We start from the raw sequence: 20,683 nt of genomic DNA, 5'->3' as shown, positions 1-20,683 counted from the left end.
CAATTGATAAGATACATACTTGAGCTTCACATATTCAATTGAACTCAAGATTATACCAACATCACGCTACCCATGTGGTTCCAAGTCTAGGGTGTAGTGGTGGTGCACTAGTGTCCATCGGGCTTGCCACTCCTACCAATTCTCTCATCCAATAGGTTGGATGGTTGAGTGTGCAAGGGGTCGGGGAAGGGGGGTCTTATGCTGGCAACGCGGCTACACATATGTGCAAGCATATATACATAATGCAGATAGAAAAGAAGAATACTACCTTTTTTTCACCCAAATAATTCAAAAGTAATTTTTCAAAAAAATTCAACTCCCTTTTCCCTTTTACCCAAGTGTGTGCAGTAATCAATGCACCAATTAAGAGGATGCAAGTGCTAAGCCTTTATTACTAGTGCATGCACTAGGGTTTTTTTTCTTTCTTTCACACATACAACTATTAATGCTACCTAAGTACCTAGGTTGTTACACCTCACACACTTCCTCTTTGAGTAAGCACTCACCCTACCAAAAGGGGTGAAAGTCACCGAAAGGGTATGGTGGGATCCTAACTTGTCACATAGAGGCTCGATATGACCAATGCATTCGCGTGCAAGAGGTCAAAAACTACACATATGGCTTCTACTAGGCTGCCATGGTGTCCTTTGGCAGCGGTTCTCTTGTCTGCGAGGGCTAGGCTCCTCCTTCTCTTTTGACAATGGCTCTTTTTCCTTCTCAATGTGGCTCTTCCTCTTCAGTGGCTCTATGCTTTTCTTTCTCTTCTCCTCTCTCACCACATAGCCCACAACGGAGGGCTTCTCTTATAGAAGTCACAGTGGGTGGTGTTAATGAAGGCACGGTGATGGGGATAGCTATGGTACGACGAGGGTGGATATGCTAGTAGAGAAAATGGGGTGATGATGCTGCAAAACAGTGTGATGATGATGGCCTAGCCTCACAGCCCCACGACGGAGGAGCTGGCTATGTGGCCTACACAGACTCTTGGTTGTGATCCACAGCTCCCCAGCCCACACGACAGTGGTCATGGCCTTATGGTCCCGACGGCGGTGCTAACGACCACACGGCCACGCGGAAGGGTGCTGACCTACCTGACACGAAGATGGCAACCTAGTTACAGGCTGCACTGAAGGCGGTCACAACATCACAGCCCCACGATGATAGCAACAACGGCCTGCCTCACGAAACTAAGTTGCACCTTGATGACGGCAGCTGCTGGCACTTGCTGCAGCATTGGCGACGCTGCGAGCACTACTCACAGTGTAGCGGTCGTAGCGGACTACGACAATGACAGACAACGATGGAGGTGGATCCAGATGATGGCCCCACGGTGGACAGCAGTGCTCCCAACATTGCGCGCTTTTTGCAGCGCTAACGGCGCACACAGCCGCGTTTCTCAGGATGGCGGCTGCGACAACAGTGATGTAGGGAGGGTGGTTGCACACGGTAGCGATGCACATGGGCGATGGCGGCTACAGTGGAATGGGCTACGAGTTGGAGGATGATGGCACTGCACATGGCAACATTTCGACGGCGATGGTGGCGCAACAGGTAGCATTTCGAGTGATGATGGAGCTGATCAGCGTGCAGGCAATGAGATGATGATGGTGAAGACGATGAGGACTCTGATTGAAGAGAGTCACAATGTATATTAAGAAGCTATGATTTCTAAAAGCAAGGTGATGATGGTGAAGATGATGAGGGCTGTGATTGAAGAGAGTAAGAGTGTATATTAAGAAGCCATGGGTGTTGCTTTCTTTTTTTTTTAATACATTCTTAAAGCCCCATTAGATTAGGAAGTTCTAGGAAAAGTGACTCCATGACTATCTAGAGTCTCATTCTTAGAGCTCCACTTAGTATCATCTTAGGGGACCAAAGTGAAAATTCACCTCCCCTAGGCTATGAAGTTCAGATATACCATGGAGTTGCAAATGGAGTTGTAAGATACATCTCTTGATAGCCTACCAAAAATCGTGCTATCAAGGATTTATTAGATAGACACATTATAGAAATGCATACATCGCCATACATGGGTCATTGAGGAATTGAGTCCACATTTATCTATCATTAAAGAATATTTTTATTGGCCTCATTTGAAGCATGATGTTGCTAAATATGTGTCTAACTGTACTGTTTGTTAATGCATTAAACATCATCATGAAAAATCCTATGGTTTGATTATGCTTTTGTCTATGTCTATGGACAGTGGGAGCAAATCTCCATGGATTTTATAGCTAGCTTACCACATCTACATATAATGACACGACTTGGACTATTGTGGATAGGTTTAATAAACAAGCATATTTTTGGGGTTTTCAAAAAGAAAGTCTTTTATTTCAAGTTTTTGAGACTACCTTTTGATTTTTAGTGAGAAATTTAAAATTTTTGGAGTATTTTGGAGTTATTTAAAAGTCTTCAAAATGCATGGGAGTACGCTTGAGAATAGTTGAGGTGTTGGGCTCTTGACAATATGATGGAAATTTGGATCTCACTATGAACATTGTAAATCGTTTGGGAAGCAAGCATACCTAGTACCAAATCAACCTACAATTGTATCTTGGATAGAGCATGAGGAAGTTCACCATAAGGTTAGGGGGATAGTCCACTATAGAACTAGCATCTGAAACCTATTAGCCACGTATTACTGAATCACATTCTTTTGTTAGATATTCTGAAGAGTGGGTGATGATTATGAATCATTGTGGTATTTTGAGCTCAGGTGGCACACGTACTTTTTTTAAATCTAGGAAACTTGACTAATGTAGCTTATTTTCAATGCACCTACTCCTTTGGCCAGATAGTAAAGGAAATATTCCTTGGAATATTCCCTAGTTGACTAGGAAAGGTTCATAATATGGCCAAATGGGCCGACTAGACTACTTTCCCGGGCTATAGAATGAAGATCCCTCCCGAGCCATCATCAATCTATCATTGACCTAATTATAGTTATTCCAACTAGCCTTAAGCTCTTCCTCATCTATTTAGATCACCATCTAAGCTTCACGATGAAAGCAAACATGTGGATAGGGCCATCTTTGTATCAATTTATTTGAAATTAAAGAAGTTTTATTTGCTATGCATTCTCTACTCCTTGCTCAAATTCTATTTGCTGCATCATATAATTTTTTATGTCCCTATATCATCCTAGGACCTGCTTAGACCTTTTAAAAAATATCTCTACAATGATAGCAAACCTCGAAGCAATTGCAAAATTCAAACGATGGTGGAAATTCAATGAGGTAATGGGTGGCCTAAGTAAGATAAGTGGGTTTGGGAACAAAGCAAGCTCCTATACTACCTAAAAACTAATCCTTTGAGTGCTAAAAAACTATTATCAATTGGAGCCCAAATTATTAATTATCTCCTATTAATACATTAGTCATGAGTTTCCTTCAAGTATATAAGTATTCATATTCTAGCTTTCCAATTACTTTCTCGTAGTTTGTTTGAGAATTTGCTCAAAACACCAACAACAAAAGTGATGTAAGAAAATGAGATGATTGGCCAATCTCCTTTACCTTCCAATATTTGCTAATGCTAATGTATCCTCAATGGATAACTTTGCATTGAGCTCCATAGTTGGTGCCTTTGCCACCATATACAAAGCTTAGCAAAGCTGATTGTCCCAAAGATGATGCAACTTTGTTCTCGAAATGGGGAGCCTCAAACCTCGATGATTGAGCATACATCTCCTCCTGGAGGTCACCATTCAAACATATCGATTTAACATCCATTTGGAAACTTGCCACTTCTTATGAGCAATCATTGCAAGTACTCCTCGGGAGTCCACCTATAAGAAATCGTCTATATAATGTGCATTCAAGGATATTAAGAAATACCCCTTTTTATATGGTATGAGGCCTTAAAATGATCCCTTTTACTTTACTAAACTTATGGATTTTTTTCAAATTATAATTTAAAAATCCCCTTTGTAAATATAATCTTGTAAATTTTACTATATAATATAATACCCTTTTTTTAAACTCGCGTGGTATCTTACATGTTCTATAAGGTGGACTCCCTGGGCAAGTACTATGCGAATAATGGTCATTCTCACAGTTGGAGCAAATAATACTTGAAAATAAAATCTTTTAACCTATGAAAATCCTTGTGCAACTAATCTAGATTTGTACTTTTGCAAGCTACCATTAACATTGTACTTTAACTTTTAGACCCACTTAGTGCTAATAAGCTTCCTCTTTTTTAAATGATCCATTAGCTCCCAAACACCATTTTTTATTATGATATCATATTTAGCTTGCATAGATGTTCTCCATGCTAGATTCAACAAGTGCTTCTTCAAGTCTATTAGCTCCTTTACTTCTCTCATAATCTCTCAAGGCTATATTGATTATGTGAGCAAAATCCTTTCTTTGCTCTGTTGAGAGTAAAAAAAGATTGAATTTTTGACTGATTTTTGTTGATTTTGAGGACTAAATGGTTGATTTTTTATGGATTTAGAGTGATGTATTGTTGTTAATGGAAGAATTTGAGAGTATTTTGGATGATATTGATTATGTTTTTGAAGTTCATGATGATTCTCAGTAGAGATATGAAGCTCTGTAATGTTCTGATAGGTTCTGTTGAGATTTTGATTAGTTCTATATACCTTCTGTTTTGTTCTGATTTTCTTATGTATGAAGCACAGAATGATGATTGATGAAGATTGAGATCTTTTGGAAGCTTATTGAATAGTTTTGGATAGTTTGGAATGGTTTGAGTATGAGTTATGAGGTTCTGATGACCTTCTATAAACCTTTTGTAGAGCCTCTGTCTCTGCTCTGTTTCTGCTCTGTAACTGTACTGTAGCTGCTCTAGTACTATACTGTACTGTTCTGTAGACCTTCTGTAAATGTTCTGTAGAAAGTATGTGTGCCTTTGGAAAAGTTTTCTAACTTTTGAAAAGGATGAATCTAAGTTCAAAAGAGCTAAAACAAATGAAAAAAACAGTTGTTGAAGACTGAAGAGAAGACTAAGTGATAGTGACAGTAGTGAGTTGTGAAGGGACACTGTAGTGGCTCTGGTAACTCTTCATATCAGACATACCTCTTGGGAGGTGCATCCACGACCTAAGAAGGATTATTGAGAGTTATTATGAGAGTATTGTAGTGAGGAGATGATGTACTATTGGTAGATAGAGAGAGAGAGAGCCAGAGATAGTCAATTCTATCAAAACAGTGTAACTGTATATGAGAGATTGAGAGAGAGAACTATGAAGACATTGAAGATGAATATAATGTGATTGATTTCCATTCAAAGATACTGTATTCTTCTATGTTCTTTATTATATTGATGGATTTTATGAAGATGTTGAAGATTATGGTTGATTCTATCAAATTCGTAGGAGAAATCTACTATGATGTTGCGTGAAGATTGACCTTAAGTCTGGATATCATCAGGTGAGGCTAGATAGAACTGACATATTTAAGACTGCATTCAGAACACAGTTTGGCCATTACGATTGACTAATGCACCTGCTACTTTCAGTAGAATGATGAACCGTATCTTTTTGAAATATCAATATTGTGTGATTGTTTTCTTTGATGATATTTTGGTGTTTAGTCAAAGTGAAAAAGAGCATTATGAGCATTTATCATTAGTTTTTCAATTACTGAAAGAAAATCAATTGTTTGCAAATCTTGAAAAGAGTGAATTCTTTAAGACAGAAATTGAATATTTAGGTCATATTGTATCAAAAGACGGAATTAAAGTTGATCCTAAGAAAATTGATGCAATATTGCATTGGCCTATTCCTAAAAATGTGCATGAATTACGCTCATTCCTTGGTCTTGCTAGTTTCTATAGGAAGTTTGTACGTAATTTTTCATTACTTGCTTTACCATTAACAAAACTTCTTAAGAAAGGAATTGTTTATCAATGGACTGAAACTCAGCAGAAATCCTTTGACTTACTGAAATGTGCATTAACTAATGCCCCTGTTCTACAATTGCCTGACTTTAATAGACCATTCTTTCTAGTTGTGACCGATGCTAGCGGATCAGGAATAGGAGCCGTACTAATGCAAGACAATCATCCAATAGCATATTCTAGTTCTAAGCTGAAACCCTCTGAGCTCAAATATTCCACTTATGACAAAGAACTATTAGCAGTTGTACAAGCATTAAAACAATGGAAGCACTATTTAATGGGTTCAGAATTCATGATAAAGACTGACCAGCAAAGCATTAGACATCTACTTAGCCAACCTCAAATTTCTGACCGTCATATCAAATGGGCTTCCTTCATTCAAAGTTTTCATCCTATCATTCAATACCAACCTGGAAAAGAAAATGTAGTTGCTGATGCATTGAGTAGAAGACCTGCAATTCATAATATTTCTGTCATATCTTTTGATTCTTTGATTGCTATGAAAGAATATACATATCACCAGGATATTACTTTTCATTCTGATTGGCAAAATTTAATTCAAAATAATTTCATTCCTGTTGATTCATTGTCATATAATGATGGATTTATGTTTTTTGAAAAGAGACTGTGTGTTACTATTCCATTCCGATCTTTTGTTTTGAATGAAATTCATTGTCCCCCATATCAAGGTCATAGAGGTATCATATCTACATTACGCATGTTAACTGAAGATTTTTATTGGCCGCGTATGGATGCAGATGTATCTAATTTCGTTTCTGAATGTTTGATTTGTCAAAGAATAAAGAGACATCATGGTAAACAGTATGGATTATTAATGCCTTTGTCTATTCCATCTAAACCTTGGGAACATATTTCTATGGATTTCATTACTGGTTTACCAAATACTAAATCTAACCATGACATGATTTGGACAATTGTAGATAGATTTAGTAAGCAAGCATATTTTATTCCATGTAAGAAAACTTTAACAGCATCACAAGCAACACAGTTATTTTTAAAAACTGTTTTTACTAACCATGGATTGCCAAAAGTGATTATTTCAGATCGAGATTCTAGATTTTGTAACAATTTTTGGATTACACTGTTTGCAAATTTAGGCACAAAGATTGATTTCTCATCTGCATTTCATCCAGAAACAAATGGACAAACAGAAGCCACCAATAGTACCATTCTAGATCTTTTACGTGCATATACTATCTCTAAACCTCAGATATGGGACACTCATTTGCATTTATTACAGTTTGCATACAACAATACACCGCACACATCTACAAAGAAAGCACCTTTTGAAGTCATTTATGGATATAGATTATCTACACCTGTTGCATCTTTGTCTAATAGAATTCAGAGTGCTGATGATATTGCTACTATGCATAACAGTATTTTTGATGAGGTTAAGGATATGATTGCTAAAGCCCAACAATCATATACCAAACAAGCCAACAAGAAAAGACAAGCCATGAATTTCAAAGTTGATGATTATGTTTGGCTTAGAATAGAAAAACGTAGACTGCAAAGTGTAGATAGACATCCAGTTGTCAAATTAGCTCCTAGATTCTATGGACCATTTAGAATCATTCATAAGATTAATGATAATGCATTCAAGTTAGAATTACCATCTCATTGGAAAATTCACAATACATTTCATATTAGTTTATTGAGACCATTTAGAGGCCAATTACCTATCCACCCTGTTTATGAAAACCCACCTTTATTAGAGGAAGAGACTGAAATACTTGAACCAGAAGCCATCATAGACACTGACTACATGATCACTAGAACTGGCCGAAGGTATTCTAGATATCTAGTAAAATTTAAGAACCATCCTGTAGAGGAAGCACAATGGATGCAAGCTAGAGACTTAAATGCTTTCCCCACTCTGTTAGCTCCACATTGAGCTAATAGCAATTGAGGTCAATTGCTATCCCACCCCAGGGGTATGATGCCAGGAGGCATATTCCACGGTGGATTCCGTGCCACGGTGGATTCCGTGAGGTTTTACGGTGGATTCCGTAAACTTAGATGACCGGGGCTCATACACAAAGAGGATTCTTTGTGCGAGAAGTTGATGGGGACGCCTGTCCTTTTCGGGCGTTTCATTAATTTAGTGTGTACGTGGGTGATTCCATAGCGGGTGATTCTGCAAAATGCATATTAAATTAATAAACGTTTATGAGTTTAGAGTGTGCACTCGTAATAAATTAAGGTTAGGATTTATTTCTAACCAGTTGATTTATTTATGTAGCTGAAGACTGCTAGGTATTCACTTTTGTCGGTTTAATTGTATTATTTTACTAACGATTGTGAATGCTTCAGTTGATGTGTAGAGATAGCAGCAGTGGCGGAGGAAAGCATTGGAGTCTAGCGAGTATTCGACCTTTGGATTATATTTTGATAGGCGCCACGCCTATATTTTATTATGTCTATTGAGACATTGATTATTGATTATTATTTTGTATGTGCCTATGTGCACGGATATGTTATTTCTATTTTGGACATTGAGATTGGGCGTGCCAGACTCTATGGGCACCGTCCATTAGCTTTATTTCCTATTTTTGTAGAAAGCAAACTCAAAAGCTAAAAGCTTGTCATATTTTTGTAAATTGGGCTATTATTGAGCATGAAGATGGAAATATACATAAAATACATGCTTTGTGAAGCGCTCACACAAGGCATGGGGGAGATTGAACCCAATTGGTCTCTTGCTTCTTGTCGTTCATGCTTTTACATTGTTTTTTGTGCAAAAAGGTAGAGTTCATTGTTCTTGGGGACCTTCCGGGATTCACTACGTGAGCATTCTGCGACCGATCTGCGCACCAGGGGGAGAGGGAGAGAAAGAGAAAGAGAGGGAAAGTGCATTCTCTCTCTCCCTCTCCCTTTTGCTCTTTTAATGTTTAAATCACTTTCTTTTTTGCTTGTTTAGGAGAGGAAACGAGAGAGTAAGAGAGAAAGAGAGGGAGAGGGAGAGGGAGAGGGAGAGAAAGAGAAAGAGAAAGAGAAAGAGAGGGAGAGGGAGGGGGAGGAAATGAGAGAGGGAGAGAAAGAGAAAGAGAAGGAGAAGGAGGGAGAGTGCATTCTCTCTCTCCCTCTCCCTTTTGCTTGTTTAATGTTTAAATCACTTTATTTTTTGCTTATTTAGGAGAGGAAATGAGAGAGAAAGAGTGCGAGAGGGAGAGGGAGGGGAAGGAAATGAGAGAGGGATAGAAAGAGAAAGAGAGGCAGAGTGCATTGTCTCTCTCCCTCTCCCTTTTGCTTGGAGGATGTTTAAATCACTTTATTTTTTGCTTGTTTAGGAAATGAGAGAGAAAGAGAGATAGAGAGGGAGAGGGAGAGGGAGAAAAAGAGAAAGAGAGGGAGAGGGAGAGGAAGGGGAAGGAAATGAGAGAGGGAGAGAAAGAGAACGAGAGAGAGAGGGCGAAGGTGAGAGAGAGAGAGTGCATTCTCTCTCTCATGACGGGTTTGGTTGTTTGTTGTTTGAATCACTTTCTTTTTTGCTTGTTTAGGAGAGGAAATGAGAGAGAAAGAGAGAAAGAGAGGGAGAGAGAGAGAGAGGGAGAGAAAGAGAGGGAGAGGGAGGGGAAGGAAATTTAAGATAATAGACTTATTGATAATGGTATGCAATGTGCTTTGCCATGGGCCACGTACATTGGTGACTCTTAAAGATGGCTTAAAAAAGGTCAATTCCTCCATAATGTCCAAGTAGGGGATCTAATTGTGATATGCATAATTCATTGTTTTTTTATTAACTTTATAGGCATGCCAAATTAGAAATCATGCCAACTAGTCAACAGAAGGACTAAAAGAAAATGATACCCTAGCTAATGGTCATTACGGTACTTCATCAAAATGAACCCAAAAGTATTGTTATAGAAGAAGAAACCCTTAAATTGAGTATAGGATAATTTCTCTCAGGTCTTATGACTATGAGTAGAATTGATTGAAATAAATTTTATTACTATAGTTATTAAATTTCATAGATGGCGCGCATTAATTTTAAAATGGATTACTTATACTCAAAGCCGAGATATAACAAATAATTATCTACCGGGACAAACAAATCCTTGAGCATGATACAGGCCAAGATATAACATCGGAAAATCTCTCAACTACTATATACAATGCAAGATTTATGGTCAACTTGCAACTTGACGTACATCTCCATAAAGCTATCCATTCAAGCCTCGTTTGCTGTAATGTAGATAAGATGGCAAACGAAGAAGGTCTTATTGTTCAAGACCGCGAGACGTATCTTAATCGGCGTGTCCCATGTCCTTGCTCTCAATGCAAGTTGGCAATTAGACGAAAACGCCGATTGTCTATAGAACACATACGACGATTTGGCGAGTTTCAATCTGAGATCATTGATCAGGCGATTGCGGATTTTCAGCAAACGGTAATTTGAAATTAATATTAATCATGCATTGTACTCTCAAGCTAATTGAAAACCATACACAATAAGATTGGGTCTTGTTGGCAAATTTTCTATCCAGGGGGGTGATGTCTCGACCCAAGGGGGAGTGCACCCTTTGCGGCCAATTAGAACAGTTCGTGGACGTGCGATGGATGGATTGCAGAAGCCAATCGACCATTCGCAAGGCCCATCTATACCGTCAATGCCAGAGGAGACAGACGACCTTCCCGACCTGCCTACAATCTTGGAGCCTGAGATGGAGGCAATGATCGATGCATTGATTCCCATGGATGTTGAGACATCTAACCCGCCTAGAGAGGAAGCATCCATACCATTATATGATGGGTGCCGAGTATCTCGGTTGAAGACATTGCTTGCACTCTTAAGTGTGCAAGCAAAATACGGTTGGAGCGATACGAGTGTGACTGAGTTATTCAGGTACCTTGCACATAGGCTTCATTGGTTTTTTTTTAAACAGTATTATTGCAAACATTTGTGTTTTTTCAAGGTGTTTTATGATTTTTTTCAGGTTATTGAAATATCATATATTGTCACCTGCAAATACCATGCCTGAGTCTCGTGATGATGCACGACATGTTTTACGGAAGCTTGGCATGGACTACAATAACATCCATGCATGTATCAACGACTGCATATTGTTTCGAGATGAATATGAGACTATGGAGACATGTTCAAAGTGTGGTGCTCACAGGTATCGACAGGACCAAGGGCAAACCATCCCTCAAAAATTTCCCAAACACTTTCCGCTCATCCCCCGCATAAACCACATGTTTCGCACGTCTACCATGGCAAGCTTGACAACGTGGCATGTGCAGAATAGGTCCACGGATGGAGTTCAACGAATATCAGGGGATTCGCGCGCATGGAGCCACATTGACTCTACCTTCCCAGGCTTTGCGCGAGAGCCAAGGAATCTTCGGCTCGGTCTCGCCATGGATGGTGTGAACCCATTCAGTCTGCGCTCGACTTCTTACAGTGTGTGGCCTATAGTGCTTGTCAACTACAACATCCCTCCATGGCTAGTGGATAGTAGGTCAGGAGCCATCATCATGAATGATGAGGGGAGGAGGGTGATGGCTCGCATGAGGGAGTTGTGCCAACAAGTTTTTCGGCACAACGTCCTGGATCATTGGAGGAACATACCGAAGGGGAGCAAGGACTACATAGTAGCATCCTTGCACGAGGAGTTCCCGGTGCCAGCCGCAGTAGATAGATTCTCTACGGGCTGGATGATGGATTGCATGCGTGCATACATGTCACATAGACGATCCGACGCACGCAAGGCAATCAAGAGTGGGGCTCCAAAGCTTGAGTGGTTAGATGCAGACGACTGGCGCCGACTGAGGGAGGAGGCTACAGATTCGCCAGGACGTTGGAGTCAGCAGCGGGAGGCGGCGAGGGCACGAATCGAGGCCGGATCGGTGCATCATCTTGGGAGTAGCGGCCACAGGACATATTTGGAGGACTTTGTAAGTTTCTCTTTTGTTTTGCTTATTTATTTTTATGAGATATTCTTTGTACTGATAATCATGTTTCTAACAGTTAGCATTTTGTTTTCTTTGCAGCATTCCATTACAAATCACGATCCGCAAGGCCTTGAGACTCGATATGCAGAGAGGCACGGTCTCAGGGCATTGATCGACCGATTGTATAGACACGGCGGCCCTGTAAGTCACTCATCTTTCTTGTCCGTAGTTACCATGAGATATTTGAATGCATTATTGTATGGTGGATTGATATGTTGTTTTTTTTTCTGCAGAATCCGTTTGATGCTCCTTTGCGGCGGGACGAGCTTTCGGGGGACGAGGATTTGTAGCTCGCCCTTGGATCCTTAGAGCTCACACACCTTTAGTTTTTAGTCGCCTGATCTATGTAGACATTTTCTATGTATTAGTGATATCGTTTCATGATTGTACCAATCGCATTTTATGCGATCATGTATTTATTTCATGTATCAGTTTTATGATTTCAGTATACATTCTTTTTGTTTGCAAGCGCTTTGTATGCAGCAGTGCAGAAACTATTTTGTATGGCTCTCATACAGCACACAGTGCTATATGTGGCAGGGCAGCTTGCTGCCCTGTCACAAAAAAAAAATTATCTGTTACTGTCGCTATTTGCGTCGCAAATTTACTGCTCGCGTCGCTATTACCGTCGCTATGGGCGTCGCAAATTCTCTGTAACCGTCGCTATATGCGTCGCAAATGCGACGCATATAGTGACGATTCTATGGCGTCGTCAATAACGACGCTTTTTGCGACGACGGGGGCAAATTTTGTTGTTTGTATTTTCGTCGTTTTAAACGTCGCTATAAGGTCTATATCTTGTAGTGGGCCACATTGCAAAAGACACTACAAGGGAATGGGGCAATAGCGACGGCAGATATCGGCGTCGCTATTGGCGTCGCAATTGGCGTCGCTATATACGTCGCTATTTACGTCGCATTTACGACGCAAATAGCGACGCCAATAGCGACGCTGCAGGGAAAAAAAGCGCAGCCGAAACCAGAGCGCCGTTTTCATTTTCTTTTCTTCGCCTTTTGAGACCGAGAGCGAGGGAGAGAGCCAAGGCTTTGTGAGAGAAGAGGAGGAAGAGACTTGCTGCCGCCGCCGCCGCCACCACCGCTATTGTTCGCGAAGGAGAGGAGGAGCCCTCGTTGCAAAGAGAAGCCGCCCACGCTCGCCATATCTCATTGGTGAGTCTCCCTCTCTCTTTCTTTTACTTGTTGAAGGTTTAAATCATTCTCTTTTGTTTGTTTAGGAGAGGAAATGAAAGAGAAGGAGAGGGAGAGGGAGAGAGAGGGAGAGAAAGAGAGGGAGAGGGAGAGGGAGAGGGAGAGGGAGAGGGAGAGGGAGAGGGAGAGGGAGAGAAAGAGAGAGAGAGTGCATTCTCTCTCTCTCTCTCCCTTTTGCTTGTTTAATGTTTAAATTACTTTCTTTTTTGCTTGTTTAGGAGAGGAAACGAGAGAGTAAGAGAGAAAGAGAGGGAGAGGGAGAGGGAGAGGGAAAGAAAGAGAAAGAGAAATAGAGGGAGAGGGAGAGGGAGGGGGAGGAAATAGGAGAGGGAGAGAAAGAGAAAGAGAGGGAGAAGGAGGGAGAGTGCATTCTCTCTCTCCCTCCCTCTCCCTTTTGCTTGTTTAATGTTTGAATCACTTTATTTTTTGCTTGTTTAGGAGAGGAAATGAGAGAGAAAGAGAGTGAGAGGGAGAGGAAGGGGAAGGAAATGAGAGAGGGATAGAAAGAAAAAGAGAGGGAGAGTGCATTGTATCTCTCCCTCTCCCTTTTGCTTGGAGGATGTTTAAATCACTTTATTTTTTGCTTGTTTAGGAAATGAGAGAGAAAGAGAGATAGAGAGGGAGAGGGAGAAAAAGAGAAAGAGAGGGAGAGGGAGAGGGAGGGGGAGGGGGAGGGGAAGGAAATGAGAGAGGGAGAGAAAGAGGGAGGGGGAGGGAGAGGGAGCGAGGGAGAGGGAGAGGGAGAGGGAGAGGGAGAGGGAGAAAGAGGGAGGGAGAGGGAGGGGGAGGGGGAGGGAGGAAATGAGAGAGGGAGAGAAAGAGAACGAGAGGGAGAGGGAGAGGGTGAGAGAAAGAGAGGAAGAGAGGGAGAGGGAGAGAAAGAGGGAAGGGAAGGAAATTTAAGATAATATACGTATTGATAATGGTATGCAATGTGCTTTGCATACGGCCACGTACTTCATCAAAATGAACCCAAAATTATTGTTATAGAAGAAGAAACCCTTAAATTGAGTATAGGATAATTTCTCTCAGGTCTTATGACTATGAGTAGAATTGATTGAAATAAATTTTATTACTATAGTTATAAAATTTCATAGATGGTGCGCATTAATTTTAAAATGGATTACTTATACTCAAAGCCGAGATATAACAAAAAATTATCTACCGGGACAAACAAATCGTTGAGCATGATACAAGGCCGAGATATAACATCGGAAAATCTCTCGACTACTATATAGAATGCAAGGTTTATGGTCAACTTGCAACTTGACGTACATCTCCATAAAGCTATCCATTTAAGCCTCGTTTGCTGTAATGTAGATAAGATGGCAAACGAAGAAGGTCCTATTGTTCAAGACCACGAGTCGTATCTTAATCAGCATGTCCCATGTCCTTGCTCTCAATGCAAGTTGGCAATTAGACGAAAACGCCGATTGTCTATAGAACACGTACGACGATTTGGCGAGTTTCAATCTGAGATCATTGATCAGGCGATTGCAGATTTTCAGCAAACGGTAATTTAAAGTTAGCATTTTTCATGCATTGTACTCTCAAGCTAATTGAAAACCATACACAATAAGATTGGGTCTTGTTGGCAAATTTTCTATCCAGGGGGGTGATGTCTCGACCCAAGGGGGAGTGCACCCTTTGCGGCCAATTAGAAGAGTTCGTGGACGTGCGATGGATGGATTGCAGAAGCCAATCGACCACTCGCAAGGCCCATCTATACCGTCAATGCCAGAGGAGACAGACAACCTTCCCGACTTGCCTACAATCTTGGAGCCTGAGATGGAGGCAATGATCGATGCATTGATTCCCATGGATGTTGAGACATCTGACCCGCTTAGAGAGGAAGCATCCATACCATTATATGATGCATGCCAAGTATCTCGGTTGAAGACATTGCTTGCACTCTTAAGTGTGCAAGCAAAATACGGTTGGAGCGATACGAGTGTGACTGAGTTATTCAGGTACCTTGCACACAGACTTCATTGTTTTTTTTTTTAACAGTATTATTGCAAACATGGATGGATTTTTCAAGGTGTTTTATGATTTTTTCAGGTTATTAAAATATCATATATTGCCACCTGCAAACACTATACCTGAGTCTCGTGATGATGCACGACATGTTTTACGGAAGCTTAGTATGGACTACAATAACATCCATGCATGTATCAACGACTGCATATTGTTTCGAGATGAATATGAGACTATGGAGACATGTCCAAAGTGTGGTGCTCACAGGTATCGACAGGACTTGCAAGGGCAGACCATCCCTCAAAAAGTCCTCAGACACTTTCCGCTCATCCCCCGCATAAACCACATGTTTTGCACGTCTGCCATGGCAAGCTTGACAACATGGCATGTGCAGAATAGGTCCACAGATGGAGTGCAACGAATATCAGCAAATTCGCGCGCATTGAGCCACATTGACTCTACCTTCCCAGGCTTTGTGCGAGAGCCAAGGAATCTTCGGCTCGGTCTCGCCATGGATGGTGTGAACCCATTCGGTCTGTGCTCGACTTCTTACAGTGTGTGGCCTATAGTGCTTGTCAACTACAACATTCCTCCATGGCTTTCTACGAAGAAAGGACATCTCATCCTTAGCTTGCTCGTCCCGGGCCGCTACAAAGTAAAAAATATGGACGTGTATCTTCGTCCATTAGTCGATGAGCTTAAGATTTTGTGGGAGGAGGGGGTCACGGTGCAAGATATGAGCAGGCGCGATGGTCGGCGGTCAGCCAACATTCGAGCCATTCTCATGTGGACGATGCATGACTTTTCGGGATTGGGAGAGTGCTCAGGTGAGCAGACCTTTGTTCTCGCCGGTAATATCTATATTTTATTTCATTCAATCAAGTATTCACTAGGTCGTGGATCGCCTTGCAAGTCTCGTTACCTCAGGTTATCATGCATGTCCATTGTGTGGGCCACAGTTAGACTCCCGAAGGTCACGAACCATGAAGAAGATGGTATATCAAGGACACGCCGCTTTCTTGCCGGAGGATCATGAACTCAGGGAAGGTTTTCTTGGACGACCTCCAGCACGTATGAACGCTGCAAGCTGGTACGAGCTGAAAATGGTAAACTCGGAATCACATCCAAATGGAATGCGACGGTTCTCAGTTTTCTACGAGTTGCCATATTGGACCCACTTACAGGTCAACCACTTGTTGGATCCCATGCATATTTTCAAAAATGTGGGCAGCCTGCTATGGGACCACATCACAGGAAAGAGAGACACTATAGGGGCACGAATGGATTTAAAGGAGGTAGGTAAGATGGAGGCGCTTTGGCCGCAGTCAAGTGCTGAAGGGGGAGTGCAGCTTCCTCGCGCTCCCTGGGTTTTGTCTACCAAAGAAGAGCGCATTGTGAAGCAAGTAATCAAGTCTATCCGCACTCTCACGGGTATGATGCGTTCTCTCAGGTCCGCATTTTCTAAAGATGACCAAATGTCTGGGCTAAAATCCCATGATTGGCATAAGATATGTCAGGTTTGTGAAAAGAATGGATTTTAATTAGCGTGGACATTTTGAAATTTGAAAAGTGACCATTATTCTTAATGCTTTCTCATTTGTGGCAATTTGTTCTACCGATCGCAATCGCAGGATGCCTAACTCCAGAAATTCGCGGGGCCATTTACAAGCTGTCGACTTTGGTGCAATGGATCTCACAGAAAGAGATTAAGACGTCCTCTATTGAATCCGCAAGGCGGGGAGCAGTTGAGACGGTCTGTCTCTTTGAGAAATACCTGCCCACTAGCATGCTCACGATACAAGTTCACCTTCTTGTGCATCTTGTGGATGAAGTGGAGATTGCTGGACCTGTCCATACGCGATGGATGTTCTTCCTGGAGCGCTTCATGAAAACCCTGAAAGGTTTTGTGCGACAACGAGCTCGTCTGGAAGGTAGCATGGCGGAAGGTTGGTTGGTGTCAGAGGCGTTAGTGCATATCTCACAATGGCTACCAATGGTGGAACCAGACAATGAAATGCTATGGATGCTGAAGGACGATGACAGGCTGACTGGAGATGTGGTGGTTGGAAATGGGGTAGAAAAAAGAATGGATGCCTCAATGGAAGAGAAGGTGAATCGCTTTTGTATGTTGCACCATGCCTCCATGGAGACGTGGCTCGCCAAGTACCAGATTGCAAGGCTAATTGTAATACGACATGGTTTATGTCACAATGGTTTGAAGACGGTTTGTAAGTATTTGTGAACAGGTAATCTTCTATCCAAATCCCCGACAACCTCGATAGTGGTATGTTATACCTTCAACTCCTCGATGTGCGAGAGTATACGATCAAAGCGATGTTCCAGGCATAGATGAAGAAAATATGCAAATAGAGGGATCGAAATTACAAGGGGTGGAGGCCACCGCAAGCTTGGAGCCCGCATCGGCTAACAATGATGGAAATACAGAAGTCGTAGAATTTTTTGAGAACGAGGCAGACTCGTTCTTTTGTGGTGACATGTCTATCGACCTTCCAGTGTATGGAGAGTTGTGTCAGGAGATTAACATGGGACCATAGAATACTTCATTCTTGGAGAATTGTATTACTCAATTCGTTGTTTAGATCTTCCATAAAGGTAGATAAGATATGCATTTTAAGAGGGATTTTTCAAAAATGATTTATATTAATGTGCTTTGTATAGTTTAAATTGATTATTCTAACATTATTTTTATCTGTGCAGGTATCGACATTTTCAGGATGAGTCGAGGGATGAGCGATGAGGAGTTTCAGGAGATGATGGCACGTATGTCTCCAGATCAGCTCAGAGATTCAGAGAGATGGCAGATCAGGAGCTGTCTCGTTCTTCGTCAGGGCGCTCTGCTAGATCAGCTTCAGCGCGATCAGATGCTTCAGCTTCAAGCAGACGATCTCGACGCTCGCGACTTGGGCCAGAGGGAGGGACTGCGACTACAGGAGGATCAGGGGGGTGCTGCTGTGGAGACACGGACGCGGTGTCTACATCTCGTCGTTCAGCTGGAGCTCGGTCACCTCCAGGATTTGTCACACCTATGGGGACGTCCATTCCAGTTACTCCGGCTTTTGCACAGCCGTCGGCAGATGTCACGCCTTTTGGTGACACTCCTTTTGGTGGCACCCCTTTGAGTGGCACTCCGGGAGAGGGTACCCCCGTCGGTACACCGGATGTTCAGGGGTCTCCTGGATATGCCCAGGAGCGTGGACGGAGATGGGAGAGGGCCCATACAAGGCACACTCCTAGGGATTATGGATACCTAGTGGATGGCAGGTCAGGAGCCATCATCATGAATGATGAGGGGAGGAGGGTGATGGCTCGCATGAGGGAGTTGTGCCAACAAGTTTTTCGGCACAACGTCCTGGATCATTGGAGGAACATACCGGAGGGAGCAAGGACTACATAGTAGCATCCTTGCACGAGGAGTTCCCGGTGCCAGCCGCAGTGCATAGATTCTCTACGGGCTGGATGATGGATTGCATGCGTGCATATATGTCACATAGACGATCCGACGCACGTAAGGCAATCAAGAGTGGGGCTCCAAAGCCCGAGTGGTTAGATGCAGACGACTGGCGCCGACTGAGGGAGGAGGCTACAAATTCACCAAGACGTTGGAGTCAGCAGCGGGAGGCGGCGAGGGCACGAATCGAGGCCGGATCGGTACATCATCTTGGGAGTGGCGGCCACAGGACATATTTGGAGGACTTTGTAAGTTGCTCTTTTGTTTTGCTTATTTGTTTTTTTGAGATATTCTTTGTACTGACAATCATGTTTCTAACAGTTAGCATTTTGTTTTCTTTGCAGCACTCCATTACAAATCGCGATCCGCAAGGCCTTGACACTCGATATGCAGAGAGGCACGGTCTCAGATCATTGATCGACCGATTGTATAGACGCGGCGGCCCAGTAAGTCACTCATCTTTCTTGTCCGTAGTTACCATGAGATATTTGAATGCATTCTTGTATGGTGGATTGATATGTTGTTTCTTTTTCTGCAGAATCCGTTTGATGCTCCTTTACAGCGGGAAGAGCTTTCGGGGGACGACGATTTGTAGCTTGCCCTTGGATCCTTAGAGCTCACATACCTTTAGTTTTTAGTCGCCCGATCTATGTAGACATTTTCTATGTATTAGTGATATTGTTTTATGATTCTACCAATCGCATTTTATGAGACATCATGTATTTATTTCATCTATCAGTTTTATGATTTCAGTATACATTCTTTTTGTTTGCAAACGCTTTGTATGCAGCAGTGCAGAAACTATTTTGTATGGCTCTCATACAGCACACAGTAAAAAAAAAAATTATCTGTTACCGTCGCTATTTGCGTCGCAAATTTACTGCACGCATCGCTATTGTCGTCGCTATCAGCGTCGCAAATTCTCTGTAACCGTCATATAGCGACACATATAGCGACGCATATAGTGACGATTCTATGGCGTCGTCAATAACGACGCTTTTTGCGATGACGGGGGCAAATTTTGTTGTTTGTATTTTCGTCGCTTTAAACATCGCTATAAGGTCTATATCTTGTAGTGAGACTGTCTAAGTCTAGCCCCTATAAAGGCCAATGTCACTGATAGCCAACAGAAGGTACAAGAGCTTGCCTCCAATTTAGTAGAGCTGGAAGTTGCTACTGTCACGTGCATCAAGAAGAAGGAACCAGTTGTTCAGAACGAAAATAACTCTCCTGCCAAGACTGTGAAGTTCAACCTGCCAATAGAGGGATAGAGCAGTACAAAACAGTGCAGTACAGAGCACTACAGTGCCATAGAGAGTCATAGAGACAGTCCCAGAAACAGGACTAGAGGCCCAAGAGATAGAAGAGCCAGAAGCACTTCCAAAAATAGAAGAAGTGCCGATGCTGCAATTATTAGAAGAAAAATGAAAAATGAAAATGGATGTAGCCCCATTCCCCAGCCAGCTGGAGAAGCATGTAGATCCTATCAAAGATTATGACTTGGTCAAAGACCTAGATACTTTTAAACTAAACTTAACATTCCAACAGTTACTGATGTTGTCTCCTAGCTGCCGAAAGAGATTCAAAAGCATCTTGACAAGAAGACGTGGATTAAGGATCTCTCCTTTAACAACGACCAAGACTAATAAGGCCCCGGAGCCTGTAAAGGAAGTAGATGTGGCTAATGCTTTCCTAGATCTTGGAACCCCCGATATTAGTGTATGGATAGAAGGATGCTTCATTTCAGATGCATTGATTGATGGAGGCTCATCAGTAAACATAATGACAAATGTGACAATGAAGGACTTAGGGTTGCAAGGAATTCAACCTACACAGTGGCTTATCAGATTGGCAGACTAAAGCAGAGTCAAACCGTTGGGCATCCTCCCGTACGTAAAAATAACCCTTGTAGGAAGAGATTATTGGCTGACATATCTGGTGGTCAAACCAAATTCTTATGGGACCTCATACCCTGTGCTATTGGGAAGACCTTGGCTTTTTGAAGCAAGAGCCAAGACGGCGGACTGGTTCAAAGGAACCCTAACCCTAGGCAGAGGACCCAACAAAGTGGTGTTAAAGCTGTATGGATAGCAAAAAGGCAATGGATCCACATCCATTGAAGTCATAACTGACTCCTCCAATGAGGTAACAGATGGTACATCAAGAGAGGAAGAGGCTGTTA

This window comes from Lygodium microphyllum, chromosome 3 (genome assembly GCF_053477565.2).
Source record: "Lygodium microphyllum isolate KBCC chromosome 3, Lygodium_microphyllum_v1.1.10, whole genome shotgun sequence".
In the NCBI taxonomy this organism is placed as follows: Eukaryota; Viridiplantae; Streptophyta; class Polypodiopsida; order Schizaeales; family Lygodiaceae; genus Lygodium; species Lygodium microphyllum.
This window is presented reverse-complemented; position numbering follows the sequence as displayed.